The following is a 22,329-nucleotide window of genomic DNA, read 5'->3' as shown; positions in this document are numbered from 1 at the left end:
AGGATGTCATCGGGTGATGAAAGGATTACATCAATCCATCTTTCTTTTCTGTCAGCTTTCAGCTCAGCAACGTGTGCAGAGAATGACCAGCACCCATTCTTGAGCAGGTCATTTTGAAGTTCATCCTCCTTCGACCATTGAACCCACTGCAGCTGTAGGTATCACTGAGCTGTTTCTTCACAGGGGACAATCCTGAAAGTGACTATAGGGTTTTCTTGCATCACAGGAGGAGGATCAGAATGATGAGGATGGTGATGAGGTGATGCTGTCTGCAGCCACAGCAAGAGTTTGTATAGATTTTGGAATACAATAGCTATGCAGGCATTTGCATTGCTTATACAATTTCTATGGAAATTGAAGATAATCATATGTCAAAGCGCTGTCTCTCGACAGGACATGGGAACGCCTCACGAAGGTTCAGCATCTACCTCCACAGCCCACCTTCACACAATGAGATTTTACGGCCATATGAGGTTGAATTAATATCTCTGCTTAACCAACAGCAATAAGTAAATGTTGGCCATTGTTTCCCAGTTACCAGCAAAAGAATTATACAGGATCAACCTCATTGAACAAATGTCCAAAAATAAACTGGAAAAGGTTCTACCTACAGAAGAAGATAGAGAAGACGGATTTTGAAATTCTGTTACTTCTACGACAGTTAAGGTGGGTGCATAGTCATATGTGAATGATGGTACTATCTGTAGGCATTTTAATAGATGCTTTTGCACTTTTAGGGAATAGTGCTGTTTAATGAGCTTCTGCCTGGTTGAAATATCCAGAAAGTTAGCGGAATGTAGTTCTAGATAGACCAAGTTTTTTTGAGCCATCACTTCACAGCATCCTCTGCGCTGCAGAGCAACAAACGCAGTCTTACCAGTTCGGGCTCCAGCTGTGCCTCTCATTCCAGGTCTGTCAGTTTTTTTTTTCATATTTACATTTGGGCTTCTGGCAAACACATCGCGTTTCCATGTTTAGAGTGAATAAACCCATGAAATAGAGAAATAACTTTGTGTAGTCCATTGATTTCAACATTGTACCTGTAATCTGATTCATGCGTCGTCCTGATGCAGCAGCATATATAGCAGGCTTTAAGTGCAGGGGCTGAATACCTCACAGCCAAAAACAGCCGCTGTGCAGCTTTTCTGACCTATGCGCATAAAAGATTGGAGCCAAATGAGAAGAAAAACACTCTTTACTGTAATTAAGAAGAAAAGCTGTGCTTCATCAAGAACCTAAATATACTTAATGTTTTTATGAGAGAATATATTCAGCTCAGTCATTTATACACCAGTACATTATTATTTAATGTACATATGATTAGGGTCAAGTCAAATGTTTGTTGTACTTTATTTGACACCATGCATGTTGGAATGTAAATGCTGAATTAATATTTTCATATATTTTTGAATTGATTTATTCTTTGAAGGCATCTGGAATGGTGGGTGTGGAAGACCCAAGCGCAGAGGAAGACAGGCAGCAGACATAACAAAAATAAAAAAAGTTGACAAGCACAGGGAAAACTGCCACAGCACATGAGAAGGGTAACAGACAATGACCATTCTATGTCCAAACACACTGATAAATAGTGAGGGAGGCTTGATTGGAAACGGTCCACACCTGAGTGTAAAACATGAGGCAGCTAATCACTCAACAGCACCTGCACACTGACGAGACTGGGAGGCGGAGACACCAACAACCGGAGGTGTAAAGAGTACTGATATATCCTACTCAAGTAGAAGTACTGTTACTTGATTGAAATTGTCAATTGCCATAATGAGCATTTGCAAAATACCCGGGCTCAGCCCATGATGCTTTCATTCTGCTGATATGGATGCCTGGTTAGTAGGAAAGTAAAGAGAACCACTGTTTATATTCATACCTCTTCCACGTGTAACATTGTTTACATTAATTTTTCTATAGGAGACCAGGAAAACCCCTGCTCCCATGGTTGATCACCCCCGTTTCACAATCCAAACACCCAGAGCCAGGAACGGTTTAAGCAGGCACACGCAGCTACCAGGAGCATCGTTGAGATCACATTTGGTGTTTTAAAGCATTGCTTTAGATACCTTGATGAATCTGGGGTCTGCCTGCTTTTAAACCCAGCGAAGGTCTCGGGTCACAGTTGTGTGTTACATGCTCCATAACATGGCCACAGAGAGGCGTTTTCCAGTGCTGGTTATGGAGAAAATCTGGCAACAGTAAGATGAGCCGCCGGTTGAAGATCAAATACCTGTGGGGAGGGCAGCACAAGTACACCAAAGGATTGTCAATCAACCTTTTTAGGTATGTAGGGGGCAGATACAATATACAGTAAGCAAAATAGCAAAATAATAGGTGACATGTAGGTGGCAGCAGCGCACCTTTGGATGAAAGATCACCCGTGATGGGCAGAGCTCAGAGGGAGAGGAAAGGGGTTTACGAGACAGAAAATGGCGATACGAGAGTTGATGCTGAAGCTCTTACCAGCTCACAGCAGCGCACACTCGACTACAGCATGTGTGGAACTAAGTGGACTATGAAGAGTGTCGCGATGACGAGAGAAAACGATCAAAAAATGGTGCAAGCGGTGACACTCAGCAGGAGGTCAGTTGGAGGACGGCCAAAATACAGTTAGTAAACCATTCAACTCTGACATAGATGGCAAAATGATAATGTTTCCATCAAAAGCACAGTTTGTGTTTTTTTGTAGTTTTATAGAAGGAAACCTATGCTGAGGTGTCACTAAAGCAAAAAAGAAAAAAAAAAAAACAATGCTTCAAAGTCACTAGCAGTTTTTTCAGAAAAAGGCGTTTTTCACCGCTTTTTGTCACAAACTGGTGATTTGTGTGAAACTTGCCTCTATTCAACTGCTGATTGTACAAAATATTCTGCGGGTCTTTAAAAATCAGTCAAAATGCTCAAAACATGGCTGGCACTGAGGGATAGAAATTCTGAAAATGGCTGGCACTGAATGAGTTAAAGACGAGACAAATTAATGTATACATTTTATTATATTATTTACGCCGTCCTCCACATTTCCTTGGAGGTCGGCGAGTGCCAAGTTGGAGTGGTGAGCAGGAGTGTGCACCCTGATTTTGAGTGCGTCAGCTCCACCAGCTCATTCGGTCAAGGATTGATGGACTGCAGACTGTTGTCCACACTGGTTAATGTATCACAAACCAACCGACGGAACTGGTGCTGTTGCATCCTCTCTGCGCGCTCCTCTTCCATCCTCCCTTGTTCACATCGGACCAGACTCCGGGTTCTCCACACTCAAGTTACCTTGCATTGTTCCTTCGCGTGGCATGGGCTCTGGCTGCAGTTTGGCCTGACTCCCCAGACTCCTCAGCAGGCCGCCTCCCCTACCCGGCTGTCAGTCTCCCGAGACAGGTCCAGAGGTTCCTGATCTGTAAGCAAATCTAAGATGTTGTCTCTGTTTTTTCTCTCCACAAATTGACGCGCACAAACGCCACTCACCTTTGGCCTGCTGTGAAGTCGATGGCACCGCATGGCTTGGTCCTGCCACTATCTGAAAACAAAGTTTACAATAAACATTTTTGAAAAGTGTTGTTTTTTTTATTACGGTTGTCATGGATTTTTGACTTAAATTTTAAATCTAACAGGTTACCTTCATCCATTCATACTCCACGTTCCTCTCACCATAGAGCGTAGATGCCACTACCTGCTCCAGGCCAGCTAAAATCAGCTGTGCGTGCCTATGGGACGCAGAGATGCTGGTTTTTAAAGAGGTCCCTATGTTCCTCCATTTGTGCTTCAGTTCAGTGACAGTGCGAGTACAACTGCCGACGGCTGCTAGATCCTCAAAAATTATGGCCCAGATCTCCACTTAGCTTTCTCTTCAACATCAATACTTTCATAATCCTTTGGCAATTGACCTTTCGCAAAAGCACCCGTCCCCCTTTATTTACTCTTGGGATATCCGTTGTGTTCCTGAGTTCGTCTTGTCTGTAATGGCTGGGAGAAGTCAACCGGTGCGTGTTAGTGACTGTTTCTGGAGCAATACCTGCATAATATCCTCCAGACTCAGGCAAAAATGGGGTTACAATATGCTGTAGAGGGATATATTCAAAATATGAAAATAAACAATAAAGGGGACTGTTATAAATTTCCTATGTTTCGTTTGGGATTACGGTGTTTTCTATGTTCAGGCACCTAAGCGGGCAGCTATTGTTTTGTACTGATGGATAATTCAGCACTGTTTCCATACTGTGGCATATAAAAGGCTAAGACTGAACTCTGTATCCTCGTTTCTCTCTCTAACCGGAGCAACTGGGTGGATGAGGTGTTCTAGCAATCTTTATTACACACTGTCACACACACAGGAGAAGCAACAATCTCCAATAGGGACATTACAACAATCAAAGCGAAAGCATACCGGACCAATCATGCTCCTGCACTGCTGGGTAAGTTTTCTCATATCAATATTCATATCCTCCTTAAGCTATAAGAGCATTACCACAGCTAATGGGGATCTTAATAAAACACTGTTACATTAGCTAGCTAGCTGAACCTACAGTTAACCCAAAGCTAATAAGATACCAGCTAAAGTGGTAACAAAGCCTGTTAATATATATTGGGAGACTTTAGGAGGACGTCGACTGAAATATTAATAGTAATAATACAGTTGCTAATAACTGTACACTCCAGTCGTTGCTGTCGTCATCGCCCCTCCCTTTTAACTTGGTACGTGAATATATAGTTATGTCAAGGCACTGTAATGTCTTATTTACCTTATTTAATCCAAATCAAGCTTTGTCATTTTACTGAGCATACACATTAGTGCAGACAAGATGAGATAACGTTAAAAACATGCACATCTCACATACTACACATTCAGGCATACTGACACACACATCTGAAACATTTTTATAGTTCAATAGTTCATTGTAGACATCGCTCTAGTTGTGTTTTTGGCTTCGGGAACGGAAAGAACACGACTCCCTCAGCCAAACTCTTATGGTACCCGGTATCCGACGTGCACAAGCCATGAGCACACGACTTCACTGCTGTGCCTGCTCTAAGCGTGTCGGACCTTGTTTACATAGTAACGGTTGCTCGGATGTATGATTGGACAATGACTGTTTGTGGGCGGGGTTTTGCAAAAGGTCAATTGAGTACTTTTTTAATTGAATCAGACTTCACTTTTTTAATCAGTTTAAATCTGGCGTGTGGGCATATTCATTTGTGACAGGTGGAGCTAATCGATTTTAATTTTTCTAGCACGCAAGGACAAACATGCATTCAGCCATAAGCAGTGTTGTGATTAAATTACTTTGGATTTATTTCTTATAGAAAATAATACATGCACTCATAACCGCACTTCACATCTACGCCGCTCTGTGGTTTTACTGACAGAGCCCAATGAGAAAAGAAACAGACTTCACCATTATAAAGAAGAGAAGCTGCTCTTCATCTAGAACCTAAATATACCTGATGTTTTCATGAGAGAATATATTTAATTAATCCTTCTGACAGTTCGGTATTTATATGCCTGCACAATATTATTTAATGTACACTTGAATAGAGTGAATGTGTACTTTTATTTATATCATGTATTTTTGGAATTTCAGTGCAAAATTCATATTTTCATATAGGCATCTGTCAGAGATGGTGGGTGTGATGGTGGACAGGCGTAGCATTCATAAAACAAGTGCATATTTATTGTAATCTAACAATAAACAAAAAAATACAAAAGTTGACTGGGAAAAATTGGAGAAGGGGTTAAATGCCACAGAACATGAGGAGGGAAACGTAGACAATGATCTACAGGAGAAATCATTCTCTGTTCAAGCATTCAGCTAAATAGTGAGGGAGACTTGATTGGAAACGGTCCACAGCTAATCATTCAACAGCACCTGCACACTGATGAGACTGGGAGGTGGAGACACCAACAACCAGACTACTGATATATCCTACTCAAGTAGAAGTACTGTTACTTGATTGAAGTTGTACTCAAGTACAAATAAGTCACACATAAAATATTCAAGTACAAGTAAAAAGTAGCCCACTTAAAAAGTACTCAAAGTAAAAGTTACTAGTTACTTTCACCTCCCACGTAAATCTTGCCACGGTTCCCTTGCATACAGTAAACATCTCATGTATAAACTTAAAAAGGAAGTGACATCTTGCACAATTAGACCTTTCATTTTCCACAAAGGCATCTTGTATCAAATAGAAGGCTTGTCAAAATGTACAATTCTTTTAAAAAAATTAAATATCACAACTTAATACAAATAAAAAAATATATATAATACATAATAGGTGGAAACCCCAACCTGAACCGAAGAGAAAATAACATCACGTCATTCAATGCTGTTTTGGCACAGTGCATTACATTTAATCTGATTGGTCTTCTATGATGTGATGCATTTGATTGTTGTCTGGTCATTTATTTTTTTGTAGTTTCACAATGTCCGTTTAAAAAAAGAAAATACTCAGTAACCGTTGGGTGTAGAAATGCAATGAATTACTGTACTTTTCTAAAAACGTACTTAAGTACAAGTAAAATTACTGATTTTGAAATCTACTCAAATACAAGTACAAGTACCAATAAAAGCAACTCAATTACAGTAATGTGAGTACTTTGAAACCGTCACTAACAGGATACCTGGAGACAAGTGTTAACAAACATGAAACTGAAACTAAATAAATTAAGACTTACAGAATAACTAAAGGAGGACCTCAAAGGCTAAACAAACTAAACCAAACAAACCCGAGCTGGGTTTCCATTACAGATTTTCGCAAAATAAAAGTGATATTTTTGAATGTCCACAAAGTATAATTGCGCTTTGAACGTGTTTCTATTGAAGGTTGTTTTGGGCAGAAGCCTCGCGACTTCTGTGAATTCGCATCCCGCTTGACTTTGCTGCAGAAAGGCGGACGCTTAGAACCTCCTGTTGTCAGTGTGTGTGGGTGCGTGGCCCTTTAACTGCGAATGAATGTGCCGGCTGCTCGACCAATGTGTGGAGTAGGGGAGCGTGTGAGACCGGAGCAGATCAATTATATACTGTATGCCGTTTTGTATGATGTCATACCCAATGACTGCTGTGAAGCAAGGGAGTTAACCCCGAAGCTGAGGATAGTTTTGGCCCCCGCAGCGAAGTTAGACTCTCCTGTGTATTCCGACCAGAAACAGGAAAGGTTAACATTCCTTAGAACACTCTGCATTCCTTTGTTGTTTTACGTCTAATATGGCAGTTATAATTTTAAAGTATAATGCTAAGAAATGGTTGGACCTGGACAAGGTACGTCACGTTCTGTGACGTGCATTTGCGGAAATAGTGTTTCCATAGCACTTTTGCGAAACACATTTCAATATCTGAAATATCTCCTCATGAAAGCGTAAAAACTTTTTTGCGATATTTTAGTATTTTTTTTCAAAATTCTGGTCTTTCCATTACCAGTTTTTTTGCTCTATTTAGATTTTGTGCTTTTCCAAGAGTAATAGAAACAGTTACCGACACCAACGATATTAATTCATGCATTTACATTGCTTTTATTATAGTGTGGTTCGTACACAGTCAGCGCCATAAAGGCAATAATAAGCGTTGTCATTTCTTTTGGTGTTTTAGTTTATGCCTTGGTTTCAGTTTTTGGCCTAGAAGTGTCATCCAATGTCATCCAGGTCCACATTACAGTAAATTCCAATGTGTAATCATGGTATGATTGTATCATGATTTAGCAAAAATAGAAAAAACAGTAATAGTAGAAAAAGTATAAATACATCCAATCAGTTATCAGTTAGATTTTTTTCCCACTTTTTTTGTGGCCAAGTTTTTTTTTGCTGCCAAGTGTTTCCCATGCCGTGTTGGCAGCAGATATATTCTGTCAGCTCTGTGGACGGTGGCAGAGCCCCCCAGAGAAAACATCAGACACATATATCACTTGACTGTGTGTCAGTACTGGATAAAGATTACAATATGACACTTTTCCTTTTCTGTGCTGGTTCAGTGAATAGAGGGAAAGCTCCTGCAGCTCAGCATGGCCCTGTCGAGGATATTGATCACAGATCTTCGACCAGACTTCTGCTGGATGTCAGGCGTGAAAATCGCTTTGCAATTCTCCATACAGAACCTTTCCAAAAAATTAGAATATTATGGAAAAGTTGTTTGATTTTCATAATTTCATTCAAAAAGTTGAACTTTCATAGATTATAGATTCAGGGCCCACCATTTAAATGATTTCAAGTATTTATTTGTTTATTTTTTACATAATTTGGGCTTCCAGCTCATAAAACCTACAGAAACAGAAATTCAAAAAATCTTTAAGATTAAAGATCTTTAATCTCTAATCCCATTTAATACAGTGTGTGTGCATACATGTTCTAATGCTGCACTGCTTGCTTCCTAATACAGAATGATTAATTTATCAGTTTTGCTGAAATGTGCTCATAGTATAGATCAGTTCTCTAACTTTTTTTCACTCAAGTACTCCTTTCTTTTACTTCTGAATGCAAGTACCCCCTTATGTCCAACTGTTACATTTTGCTCAAAATTCTGTGGAAAAACAACTATAGAACATAATGATGGAACGAATGAGTGATATCACACATTTTAGAAAATTTAACTTTGCAAATAAGTGGAATGAAACAGTATTTAGTGCCTTCTGAATAGATTTATTTCTATAGTTTTTTATAATTTCTGATCACCTCCTTCCTGATGAGGGACCAAGGCTGATCCTTGTATTTTCAGTTCATGTTCTCATAAATATCACAACTAGGGATGTAACGATTAATCGTAAGGCAGTTAAAAATCGATTCATATGTATCACGGTTGATATCGATTTTCTGACAATTGAATCGCAGTACTTTTTTTAACCAGCTATCCGGAAGTGTTGGCGGTGGGCGGAGTCTGCTAATACTTTCTTTCTGGCCGCCTTCTACTCTTAAATATGTTAATAAATGATTCCTTACCCCTTTAGCACCGAAAGAATATCTGTAATATTACTTGAATATCTGTAAAAGTCACGTTTTTCTATTAGCTCTGTCTGCTAGCGTAGCTTATCTTCTTCACTGCAAGATATCTGCATGCCAACCGACCACTGGGTTACCAGCGCCCTCTGCTGGTCCAAACAAATATGATGTAAATCAGTGCAATGACGGTTTTTTTTTTTTTTTTTTAAAGTCCAATTATTAAGGCACAAAATACATTTTCAGTTGCACTTTTAAAAGAAAAAGAACTATTATGCAGTTTTGCATTGTTTATTATAGAACCAGAATTTAAAATAATAGGCTTCATTTTCATTTGTATTATTCCTTTATTTATTTAATTCAAGATTTATTTTTAGTTAAATTGCATTGTTTTGAATAGTTTATCAAGGAATTCTTTTGACAATGAAAAATATAATAATAATACAGTATTTTCTAGTTTTTTTCCCAAAAAAAAAAATTGTCTACAGTCCCATTTTGTAAATGAAAAAATCGTGAGAGAATCGTATCGTGAACCCAGTATCGTGAATTGAATCGTATCGGGAGTTGAGTGAATCGTTACATCCCTAATCACAACTATCATAATTTTGCATGTTTTTAGTGAGTATTCATGAAATTCTTAAACTCCATCCCACTGGATTACATATTTAATTCAGTTGTCTGCATGGAACTAAAAATAAATCTTAGACAAGTTTTTAATCATATATCTTTTTATTTTATGAAGGTTGATTTTTATTTGATTTGATTTGATTGATTGTTTATTCCAAGTTCAATGTACATTTCATGTACACATGACTCCTTTCGAATTAACATACTTTCATAAACTCAAAAAGGAGTGGGAGGAAGTAAACTTATAAGTTCCCACCCCTGTAATTGTCATAATTCATATCAGTGGTTGCTTCCTTTCACAAAACAATTAACATAACAGATAAACAGTTTACATGCAAGAAACATACATATGCATATACACATAATTATATATACACATATAAATATACAAAAAGATATGTTACCAACAATGGTAAGTACATCTCATTTTTATTTTTTAATATATGTTCCTGTTATTCTTATACTAAAAACACCTCCTACATTCTTCACCCAGATACAACCTTTACCTTCATAGTCTATGTATATTTTTATTTTATTTTAGTCATTGTTGTAATTCAGTGTCTTCAAGCACAACAATCTTTTTAGCACTGTTAATGCCTTTTATTATTATTTATTTATTTATTTATTTTTAGATATACTCTGCAAAATTCACTTCAGTAGTCAATATTGCTCTTTATTTCTGTACTCTGACAACATATTTCCTTTATATTTCTTTTTAAACTTGTAAATATTTGTGCAATGTTTTATATGGTTCCCCAACTGACACACACCATGCTTTTGATTTAGTTGAGTTTAAGGTCAATACATTTTCACATAAAACCTGGTAACATTCAAAACTATAGGAATTACTTCCATGCATCGACCTTATTAACTATAAAATTATTTCATACTAAAGTTACATGACTAACGTACTGTAATGCTCAATCTAGAAGCAAATAATCCATCCAACTATCCATCCATTTACTGACCTGTTTGCTCCTGTTCTGAATCGCGGTGGTCTGCTATACCTATAGCTTTCTACGGTAATAGGCAGCGATGCATTTGACATGATGATGAGATGAGCACTTTAATGGGATGGGCCAACTTCAGTGGGTCAATCCATCAGTTCAAAATATTTTCATCAAGTATTTAAAAAACAAAAAAAAAAAACAAATGCCATAATTGTCTGATATTCTGTCTGAACAGTTATTGTGTGTTTTCCCTAATTTGCAGCACCATCTAGATCTTCGGTTCCCAACCTGGGGCCCACAGGGGGCACCAGAGATCACAGGAAGTGCCTAAGGCCTTATCTGTCATTACATTTATTTTTGTGTATCTCTAATAAAAATTAATCACTAGACAATAGGGTATTCCATATATGTCTTTGCACCTTGCATTTGTGTCTGCATCAGAATAGGAAGTAAAGAACAGGAAAATTAGAAGTTATCTGTAGTAATTGACAAAAATAATAATTGATATTCATTTTTGAAATTCAAAATTTGTAGAGATGAAAGTAAAAGATTACAACTACTCATGTTACGCTATTTGAGTTTCTTTTATGTATAATTTTACTTTTGACATATTTCTACATCAGTAATTGTATTTATACTTAAGTATGTTTCAAAAGAAGTAAAGTAATTGTTTCATTTCTATCCCCAAACGTTACCGAGTAAATTATAATTTTGTTTTAAAATGATCAACGGACATGGTGAACCTACAATAAATGAAATGACCAGATAACAATCAAATACATCACAACATAGCTGATGAGTTAATTAATTTAGCTATACTTAAAGCCTGATCATTTTTTGTTTTTATTTTGAATTGAATTCATTGGTGTTATTTTATTTAAATGAAAGTAACTAGTAACTTTTACTTTGAGTACTATTTCATTGAGTTACTTTTTAATTGTACTTGAGTATTTGATGTATGACTTACTTGTACTTGTACTTTGGCAATTGACAATTTCAATCAAGTAACAGTACTTCTACTGGAGTAGTATATATCAGTACTCTTTATACCTCTGGCTCCAACACAGCAGTTAAACATAATATTACTATAATGCCAGGTGGTTTATAGCTGAGTCGTAATGCATTGATTATAATGTACCTGGTTATGTTTCTATGGTTTTAAAAATCAAAAACAGGTAGAATAATCTATATCTAAACTTATATTCTATCATTTAGTTGTAGAAAAAGTACTGAGCGTATCACACCGTCACTGGTAAATTAAGCATTACAGCCCATATATTTACATTCCTGTTGTGCTAATGAGTTTGCAACACGTAAACACTGGGATCAATCTAATACATATGACAATTCAGTTGTAGGTGTAAGGGCAAACACACACACACACACTGCACACACAGCCTGATTCTTACCTCGAAATCCTTTTTCTGTTGGTTTAGGATGAAAGAACAGCCGACGACTTTTAATCTACCTTTTTTTCCTCCCTACAATGGCCATAACACAATAAATAATCACAGAAAAGGAACTTTCTATATGAAGTTATTAGGTCATAAGCTATGGTGTACGTTACACATCATTATGGCAGCAGCTGAGGCCTCCAGTGGGCAGGCCCTCCTCCTGACTCAGTCCCTGCAGGGACGTTATGAGAATCATAAATAGTATGTGCTAATGAGATATGAATTGATTGCGTGGGGGAAAAGCTTGACACTCTCAATTCATCACCCTAAATGATGTTTAACAATAGATTACCAGCCAATAATTCCTCCGATATGAGATTAAATAAAATAGCGGGGCTGTTTTCAGAAAGAGCTCGCGCTGCCTCCCCTCTCCTCCAATTTTCCAACGGGTGGAAATAAATCTGCTCAATTACTGTACTACCAATCCGTTTTTCAACGCTAAGGACATTATTATTTCATTTAAGGCTTGTTCATGCATCATAGATTATTTCATTTTACCCAGTCAATACGGAGAAGTGCAGTGTTTTATTCTATCCACTGGGGCTTGTGGTTTTAATGGAGTGGACTTGGCTGGGGAAGAGTGGCTTGCTGTGCACGAATGGAAATGTGCTCAGTGTCTTTGTATGTATGTATTCATATTCAGTTTTCAGAAAGAGTGGAACCATGTTTTCCTCAGGCACCTGCCACATGATGAGAGAAGGGCTCTCCTTCAAACCTGTGATCAATTGAAACTACATTAGCTGTGCCTATAAGATGATTTGGAAGATCACTTCAATCCCAAAGAACAATGAGAATTGGATAACACACATGCTCACCGGGCTCTAACTTAGCTGCAAATCATGTTAAGGTTTTCAGCGAAGCCAAAGTTGTGATTGGTTATTTCTCTTTTAACTGCATCAAGCTGTACCTCTGAGGGTTTGCTTGTGATGATCTGTGTTAATGTGTCTTCTTATCGCCTTTCTATTGCTCAAAGACACACAGGCCTGGAAATAAAGAACCCATGCCGTGCGCTAATAAAAGCTTTTGATCATTGTTCCGTGTGTTGATGTCAACGCTAAGATGGAGGATTTTATTTATTTTTTTATTTTTTTTATCCCTCCTCTTATATATTGTTCACAATTGTATGCATCAGCAAACGAGCTCTGAATGCAGAGTCGTGTGTTAATGTAGACCAGGGGAGCCACTTTGCCTCATTTCACCTTGATTAAACTCCTTCCGGATCCGAAAAATACCTTCTCAATGAAGATAATACAGTGTATTGAATTATATACAGTTAAAATTATATAGAATAATGTTTGATTTGATTTGATTTATCTTGATTCTGTAAACGGAAACCTAAAAATAGTTTAAAATAAGACAAAATACGTCAAGAAATAACAACAAAACAGTATATTGCATTTATTTTTAGGTTAACAAATTGTTATAACATTATTTTGTTTGTCCTTAATCATTAATAGCCTCTGTAAGAAAATAACAAATCCTTATTTCAATATATATTTTTAAAGCTATAGGGAGCCATTGAAAAAGAGTCAAAGAGCCACATGAGGCTCTTGAGCCGCAGCTTGCAGACCCCTGGTATAGACCAATGTTTCTCAAATGGGGTATTTGTACCCCTAAGGGTACGTGATGGCTCTACATTGGGTACTTGAGAGAGAGACAGAGAGAGGAGCTGCGTTTCCATTACCCTTGTGAATGCGCAAAATCTAAATAGCGCAATAAAACTGGTTATGGAAACATCTGAATTATAAAAAGGCACTCAAATATCGCTCAAAAGTTTTTACGCTTTCATGACGAGGAATTTCCAGGCGTTTCGATATTGAAATGTGTCGCAAAATCGCTATGGAAATACACACCGCAGAACGTGACGTGCCTAGTCACAAGACCACTTCTGAGTAAACATGGCACGGATGTGTAAACAGAAGAGGAGACCGGGACATTTCTTAGCGTTATACTTTAAAATTATTACTGCCACATTAGACGTGAAAAACAAAGGAATAGGAAGTGGCATAAGGAAGTTCTGAGCGTCAATCTCTCTGAAGCAAAGTCGCGAGATGAGATTTCACGGGAGTTGCGAGGCTCCTGTCCAAAACAACGTTAAATGGAAACACGTTCAAAGCGCAGTTACACTTTGTCGACATTTAGAAATATCACTTCTAATGGAAACCCAGCTCGATAGAGAGGAAAATTAACAAATGGAAGCATTAAAAACACGTGTTTATAATGTTTATCTTTAGTTAAAAATGATAATCATACTAAATATTACCAGCAACTCACAAAACGACAACAAAAACACACAAATTAAGATGATATATAATAATGAATAAAAGAATAGACAAACATCAGATTACACAAAATGACAACAAAAAAACACACCAAGAGAGAATAATTTAAATAATACCAGCAACACAAAAAAACAACAACAAAGACATACTAAATGAGGGAAAAATACACAAGATTACTACAAAATAAAGAAAAATAACAGAGAAACATACAAAACAACATAAGAAACAACCAAACTACACCAAAAACACACACACCGAGAGGGAATAATTCAATTAATACCAACAACACACAAAAACGACAACAAGAACACACAAAATACTCGAAAAATATACTGAATAATAACAACAAAATACACAAAATGACACCAAAAACCCGTAAATGGACACAAAAAACACACAAAATGATGATAGAAATGATCTTAATTAGAACATGAACCAAAAATACAAGGCTCAGTCTTGGTCCCACATCAGGAGGGAGATGAACGTAAATGATAAAAACTATAGAAATATTTCTATTCAGGAGGCACTAAATACTGTTTCATTCAACCTATTTACACTATTAGATTATTTCAAATGTGTGTTATCATTTATTCATTCCATCATTATACTCTACAATTGTTTTTTTTCCCACAGAATTCTGAGCAAAATGTGGTGGACGGACATAAGGGGTACTTGCAATCAAATGTAAGAGAAAGTTTGTACTTGAGCCCAAAAAGTTTGAGAATCATTGGTATAGACTAGAGATAATGGTTGACTAACCCAGTGATGTCTCCTTAGCATCTTGTTATAACTAAATCTGCCCCATCATGCAACAGACCACTGAACTGCTTTGCTTCTCTGAAATTGGTTTTAGAAGTTTAACATTTTACTGGATGTCAGGATTAGTTCAAACCAAATCTCTGTCAGTTAATTATCTGGTTAGCCATTGGTCATTAAAAGACTACAAAACCCAATCAGCACTTGTCATCCTTCTTCTGCAGTGGCAGGAGTACGACTAACTTTGGAGAACTTCTTACACATTTATCCAACCTTAAAGATGTTACAATTTCCATTGTCACAACTCACAAGGTATGTCTTAACAAATGTATATATAATATAATATATAAGTTGATTTGGATAAACATATACATAATTGCTGGTTTATAGCTACATGTACTGTATGTCTGACAAACCAGAATCCTGGAGTAACCTCATCTGGCTAGTTAGCATAGAAGATGCCAATACATTTTTATTCATTGTGATAATGATAAACATTATCTTCATATCTTTGACCTGAAACAGCTTGGGTTTGTTATAGATATGATTATTATTTCATGATAGAGTGATACTTCTTTGGTTTCTTAGTGATTTTTAGGGGGCGTTGACTCAGTGCCCCCTACTGATAAGGTGGTACCAGTTATCATTCTAAACTACTTGATTGATTTTAAACAGAAACATGTCTACCTCTATATTACTGTCAAACAATAGGGTTTAAAAAGTGCTAGAATATTTTTTACAGTAAAATGGAAGCTCTCTCGGAAGCACTCTGTCTTATGTGTAACAATGTGTACATTATTTATCTAAGGCCATGTAAAGGAAAAATACGCTAAAGCTTATAAAGCTTGCTTACGCAAAAAAAATGGGGCTTGAAAGTGGCCTTTGACATCTCAATCGCTTCTTTTCACCTCTGCCACATTTTACACAGTTTACAGCAGCGACAACTGCTGTAAATAACTTTGTTTTCATTTATTTATGCCATTACTGTGACCACCAAATAAATCCTCTTTTTTCTGGCCTTCATCACTCACACGCATCTCTTCTTGGTTCTGAAATTCATTTTCCTTGTCATTTCTGTCACGAACGATCGTAGAATCCAATTTGTCAGCAGCTCGTTTCCATGCAAAAACCATTCATGATCTCCATAGCATGGACCAGTTATGGTAGAATGTGGGCTTGTCAATGGCAGCATATGAAGTGAATTCTTCTGCGCCAACTTCTAGCTGGGCTGTGTTTTATTAAGAGAAAAATGTGTGCAGGTGAGCTCCGCACGATTTTAGAACTGTTCAGTTTTAGTGTAAATTCTACTCAATGTTTTATAAATGAGGCCCCTGGGCTGTTGCAGGCGTTGGATCAGGTGTTTGTCAATCCTGATCTTTGGGTCATGGAGATGTTGTTCTGCAAACTTTATTAATGCGCTCTTTCTTCCAGGGTCATCGGATCATCAGTGAGTTGGTCAATGGGAAAGTCCATCATCATCCATGTTTTGCTTCCCAGCATAATAGATGTATTTAAATGAGAAAGTTGACAGGGTGGAGAGCCAGCGGTAACTGGTAGAATCCAGTTTTGGTGAGGTGAGCAGGTAAACGACAGGATTACTGTCTGTCACAACTGTAAAGTGAGTTTCATATTGCTAGTCTGTAAAGTTGTCAGTAACAGCCCAATTTAGAGTCAAGATTTCAAGCTTGTGTGCTGGATACTTGGCCTCCAAATGGGACAGTCGACAACTGGCATATGCAATCACTGTTTTGGCCATATTGTTCTTGATAGAGAACTGAGCCAAGACCAGTGGAGCTAGCGTCTGTGTACAGAAGGTCGGGCTTGTTTGTGCCTGCAAAGGTGAGTATTGGTGTGGAGGTAAGATTTTTAATCACTGTGTCAAATGCCTGTTGGCATGTTGGTGTCCATGTTCCCCCAAAAGGCTCTTTGGGGTTCAGGTACTGGCTTGATGAAGTTTTTTGGACCACAATGCCAATGCTTTTCCAGGTCCATTTGAACTCCTTCTTTGGACACAACAAGTAACGGTAGGATACTTAGCAAAACGCACACTTTTATCACTGATAATTTCAACAAAAAGTCTTTTAGTCTTTGAATAATTTTTACAAGTCGTTTTTCTTGCTTTTCAAGTGTCGGGGCAAAAACGATCAGGTCATCTATGAAAACAAGAACTTCTTACAGATGCATATCTCCCATTCTCCTTTCCATTAGTCGTTGAAAATAAATAGTAGCTTGCCTAGATTTCAGCTTAATGCAGCAAAATTGGATGATTCATGAGTTTTTTATTCTGTTCTGAAACAAGCGTTGTTTTGAAGTGAATCTGTCAATTTGCCAAATTTTCATTATGAAAATCACATTTATTTCACTCAGCTTTGCAATCACTATTTTGTATTTTCACAGCTTAGTTCATATCAGTAAAAAAAAAAAAAAAAAAAACTATTATGCTCCTGTGAGTAAACCAAACCTTAAGTGAGTTTGACTGACACAGAAACGACTGAGAGAAAAGAGAGTTGATAGTTAAAATGCATCAAATTATGTCTTTGAATGTTTTATATTAAATATTGATCCCCCCCAAAAATGTGTGAAGTAGATCACACATGATGCAGTCTGCTCTGCTCTGCCAGACAGAGATGGTAATTCTACCTATAATCCATCAGAATGTAGCTTACACCGCCTCCATTTGGCATTCTAAACCAAACCTGGCAACGTGGCTTCTGCAGCGGATCACTGTCCTGTGTCCGTTGCTCTGTTTTAATACTTTTCCTGTAAAGGCTTGGTTTTATATTTATTTTTATTCAAGGTAATTATTTATTTTTGGGGCACCCTATTAACACATCATTAAAAAATGCAGGCGTTATTGTGAAAATGATGGAATGTATGGCTTAAATACACAAAAATCATACCAGTGATAATCAGTGATGGTAACGTTTCAAGCACTGGGATATTTTAATGAGTGTTGTATCAGATATTGATCAAAACCTCAGTTCATGTTTTGGCAATAACCATAGATTAATAGGCTTATCATTGTTGTACTATATATTTACACTCATAGTACAATCACTCTAGGTTATAAAATCAATCTTAGTTAAAAACCAATACATATATGAAGAACATTTATACTACACACAACCACATTTTTTCAAAAGTTTCCTGCTTCAACTCATTTGATTGTAGAGAGAAGCTCAATTTCAGGTATTCTACATTATCTGGATATTTGGATCTCAAACTTTTCTGAATCCGGGTACCCCCTTTGTCCGACTACAACCGTTTGCTTAGAAAACTGTTTACAAACAACTACAGATCATATTGATGGAAAGAATGAGTGATAACACACATTTTAAAGAATCTAATTTTGTAAATAAGAGGAAAGAAACAGTAGTTAGTGCAGTCGTTCCCGACCTTTTTTGGATTGTGACCCAATTTTGATATCAAGAATTTCAGGTGACCCCAGAATTTTTTGTAGAATTAGTTTTTAATTACGTTTGAGCTTATATTTTAATTTTTTAAATTTTCTACTGCATTTTAGTTGAACTAGATTTCTTTTTCACAAAGTGAAAGTATAGACCCCAAGGTTGAAAAACTTGGATTTAGTGGCTCCTGAATAGATTTATTTCGATAGTTTTTTTTAATCATTTCCTATCATTTCACGCCTGGGGTGGGACCAACTTAAACTTTATTTGTTAATTTTTCACTCTCTCTCTCAAGTATCCCCTATAGTGACATGACGTACCCCCATTTGAGAAACACTGGTAATTCGTCAGAATCTGGGTAGCTAAGGTTGAATTTCCTCGCTTCACCTAAACTTATCCATCTATAAATTATAAACTTTATGCATCTTTTGTATGTACACATTTTTTATTTATTTTTTTGTGGAGCAGTTGTCTTATGTAAATAAATAATTGTTTTACATTTCAAAAGCTGTTTGAAGCTCATGTGAATTTCTATAATTCAGGAGTGGGATATTTCCTATAAAAGCACTGCTTCACCCAAGAAAAGCCGAGGGCCAGAAGCATTAACTTAGTATGAGTCTCTATGTGAGATAGAAGTGGGTGGTTGATACGACCACTTCATGATTCGTCAATGGAGGAAACATAATCCCACTCGTGGTCAGAACAGATCATTTTCAAGCACCTTCGTTTCTTCAATTCTTATATTTCTTATCTGTTGTCATCATTCTGCAGTCCTTTTATCACTCGGCTTTGTAGTATCCCTTTTCATCCCTCTCTATCCTGTCTCGGTTGAACCCATTCAGAGCTGCTGTCTCGCTGCTCCATGCGTACAGGCTCCTGTGGGTTAGGAGTTGAGCCGGCTTGTCTGGTGGCTGAAGTCGCGGCTTGGATTGGGAAGAGGTGGCTGTCACAGAGTCTGATTAATGACCCGTCGGTTGCGTGTCCAGCCACATTAGGGCTCCATGTATCTACCGGCGTCCACACGGGGCAAGGGGCTTTGTTCTGGGAGGAAATGGTGTCACTGGCCCACAGCCGTTTGCCTATAAAAAGATAAAGATTTACTGTCATCAAAGGGCAGATTAAAGCCCACAATGGTGACATTGATTTTTTTTTTTTCTTTTTACCAAAAAAAATTCACATTTTGGGAAAAGCCATTCTAGGGCGAGAGAGAGATATGATCAGCTTATTTGGAAAGGATAATATGGAATCTTCTCTCAGAATGAACTTTGAAAGAAGTAAATTGTAAATATTGATTTCTGAAATGAAGTGTCAATCTTGGTTGGGCCAAGATTATTCCCATCATGTGGCTCAACCCACGGCAAACGATGAATTCAAAACTGCTGACAAAGTGGAGTGTATAGGATTTCTGTTAGGAGCAGTCGGCAGCGCTTTACCGCTTCGCCGGTCTGAGCCCCTGCCGGTAATGGCTGTTCAATTTTATCAGATAACAGAGGAGATCTCATCAGAGGCGAAAAATGAAATGAACTGTGACTCCGAATCAGGATCTCTGCTCTTATCCCAGCAAAAATCATCGGCGCGGGGCCCAGGGCTTTCCATTATTTCAGGTCACTTCATTACGGCCCTGCACACAGGACCCAATTGCTACAAACAAAGGAGGCCCTTCCTGCCTCACCCAGGGGTCGAATGTGAGGGGCCGTTTGATAGGCTCTTGACGTGTCCAGGGTTATCCTATTACCACTTAAGAGGGTTGCTGAAAGGCAGCAAATCTCGCCCACTTGTTTGTTATCCTTTCCCACCCTTTTATACCATGAGAGCTTTTATTGCTCACCTTATTCCACATGGTGAAAATAATTCATCTTTTCCTGTGGTGATTCAAAATGGGTTCTTGGCTATATTGCTTATTTCAGTGATTGTCATGTATTTGATGAAGACAAGGTGACGTAAAGGGCACTCGTGTCAATGCAAATGAAAACTAAAAATGATATTATAGAGTAAGGATTATCTAGGGTATCATTCCAACAGAAACCAAAAGTAGAAATTGGAAATATTAACAGCCGATATTAGGCTTAGAATAAAATACTGGTCATCATCAGTTCTGGCCAGGGTTGGGGTCAATTACATTTTTCAGTTAGAATCACGTTTTCAACTACCCATGTTCAATTACAATTCAATTATGATTTCAGTGACCAGCATCTTTTCCAATTATAATTAAATTACAGTTTTTTTTGTATCCTCGGGAAGTCAATTACAATTACATTCTTTATTACTAAAGTTCAATTACAATTAATCACAATTACTGAGCCTGAAATAAATAACCTACTAAAAGTTAACCTTCCTCTTGTGTTAGCAACTCTTAATGATAACGGGTCCTAAATTAGCTGTAAAATACACTAAAAACAGTTATCTGTCATCTAATTTCTTTCCTATCTATTGGTTACCTTGTTAGGCTTCCTAATCAATGAAAATAGTTTGTTTTTAAATAGTAAAATGTGGGAAAGCTTGATATGAAACATATTTTAATAATAGTTAACTACATATGTGTAGAACTGTACATAGAACTGTAACATTGTTCCCCAGTTTAGCGTTAAATTATGATAAAAAAATAAATAAATAAAAAAAAATATGGCAATTACAAATACACAAATCTTAAAGGGCCACAAAGATTTTTTCAAAGACTCCATGGGCCATTTATTGAGGTTGGTCAGGCCACGTGCATTTTCATTCAAAACAACAGAAATACAAACAAATGAAAAGAAATTTCCATTTTGACATAAAATAATAGTTTAACAAAACAACCTCTGTCATGAATCCAAAACAAATGTATCAGGAGGGGGTTAAGACCACTTTTCACATGTATTTATCTGTCCTAAGGTGAATCAATAATCTCAGGAATTAAAAAAAAAAAAAAAAAAACACATACATGCTAAAATCAAACCAAATGTTCGTTTCAGTTTAACAAAATAATCGATAATCAACACCTCCGTAGATTTCTTTGGTAAATAAATGTATTAAGATCTTAGGAATCAAAGTGTAGTGAAAAACTATTTTACATTCAAAGTGTTTCCGTGTGAGACACTGCTTAATGAGAGAAATGTCATCTTGTGTCTGTTGCCAATGCTTTAAACTTTGGCTCAAATGGTGTGATGGCCAGGTGGACACACCGAACTGTTCATTTGTGAGTCGACTGCGGTATTGGTTCTTCACCACGTTCATTATTGAGAAAGCAGATTTACAATGGTAGGTAGAGCCAAACATTATCAGAATGCAAAGTGCTTTCTTCTGCAGCAGAGGGAAATTAGCTGTACTTACCATCTTTGTCCAGAAGGTGATAACGTCACACTGACTCCCTTTCAGTGCAATGTTTTCTTGCAGGTCAATTAGCTCACTTTGCAGTGAAGCAGCTGTGGCCCATGGGAACATTTGTTGTGCTTCTGAAGAGAACTCTCTCACATTTCTGACCAGAAATGGATCGCCAATGCACAGAAGGACTTGTTTTCCCAATATGAAGTCATGCAAGCGTGTCTTGAAATTTTCAATCAGCTTCTCCACAAATTGAACATGTTGCTGAAGAGCTCCTTTTTATTTGGTCTGTTCCAAATGTTTGGGGAAATGGAGCAATTCCTATAGGTAAAAATTTGAAAGGTATAAGAGGCTCAGTTTGTTTTTTTTTTTTTTTTTTTTAAAAAGGCATGAAGATTTAAAAATGTAAGTCAAATCCAGATAATGTGTGTGGTAGAAAATGTTAAACAGCCTTCCTTTAGGTCACTTTTGAAGACCTCCAGTTTCCTCTGGAAAGCCTGCACTGCTGACATCAGCTCACACATTGTGTTGTTCTTCCCTTGAAGCTTCAGATTTAGGTTATTCAGATGAGATGTTATGTCAGTCAAAAATGCCACAGCCTCCTTCTTTTCTGGATTTTACAGGAAATCCATGAACAGT

Source organism: Gouania willdenowi, chromosome 16, assembly GCF_900634775.1.
Source record: "Gouania willdenowi chromosome 16, fGouWil2.1, whole genome shotgun sequence".
Lineage (NCBI taxonomy): Eukaryota > Metazoa > Chordata > Actinopteri > Blenniiformes > Gobiesocidae > Gouania > Gouania willdenowi.
This window is presented reverse-complemented; position numbering follows the sequence as displayed.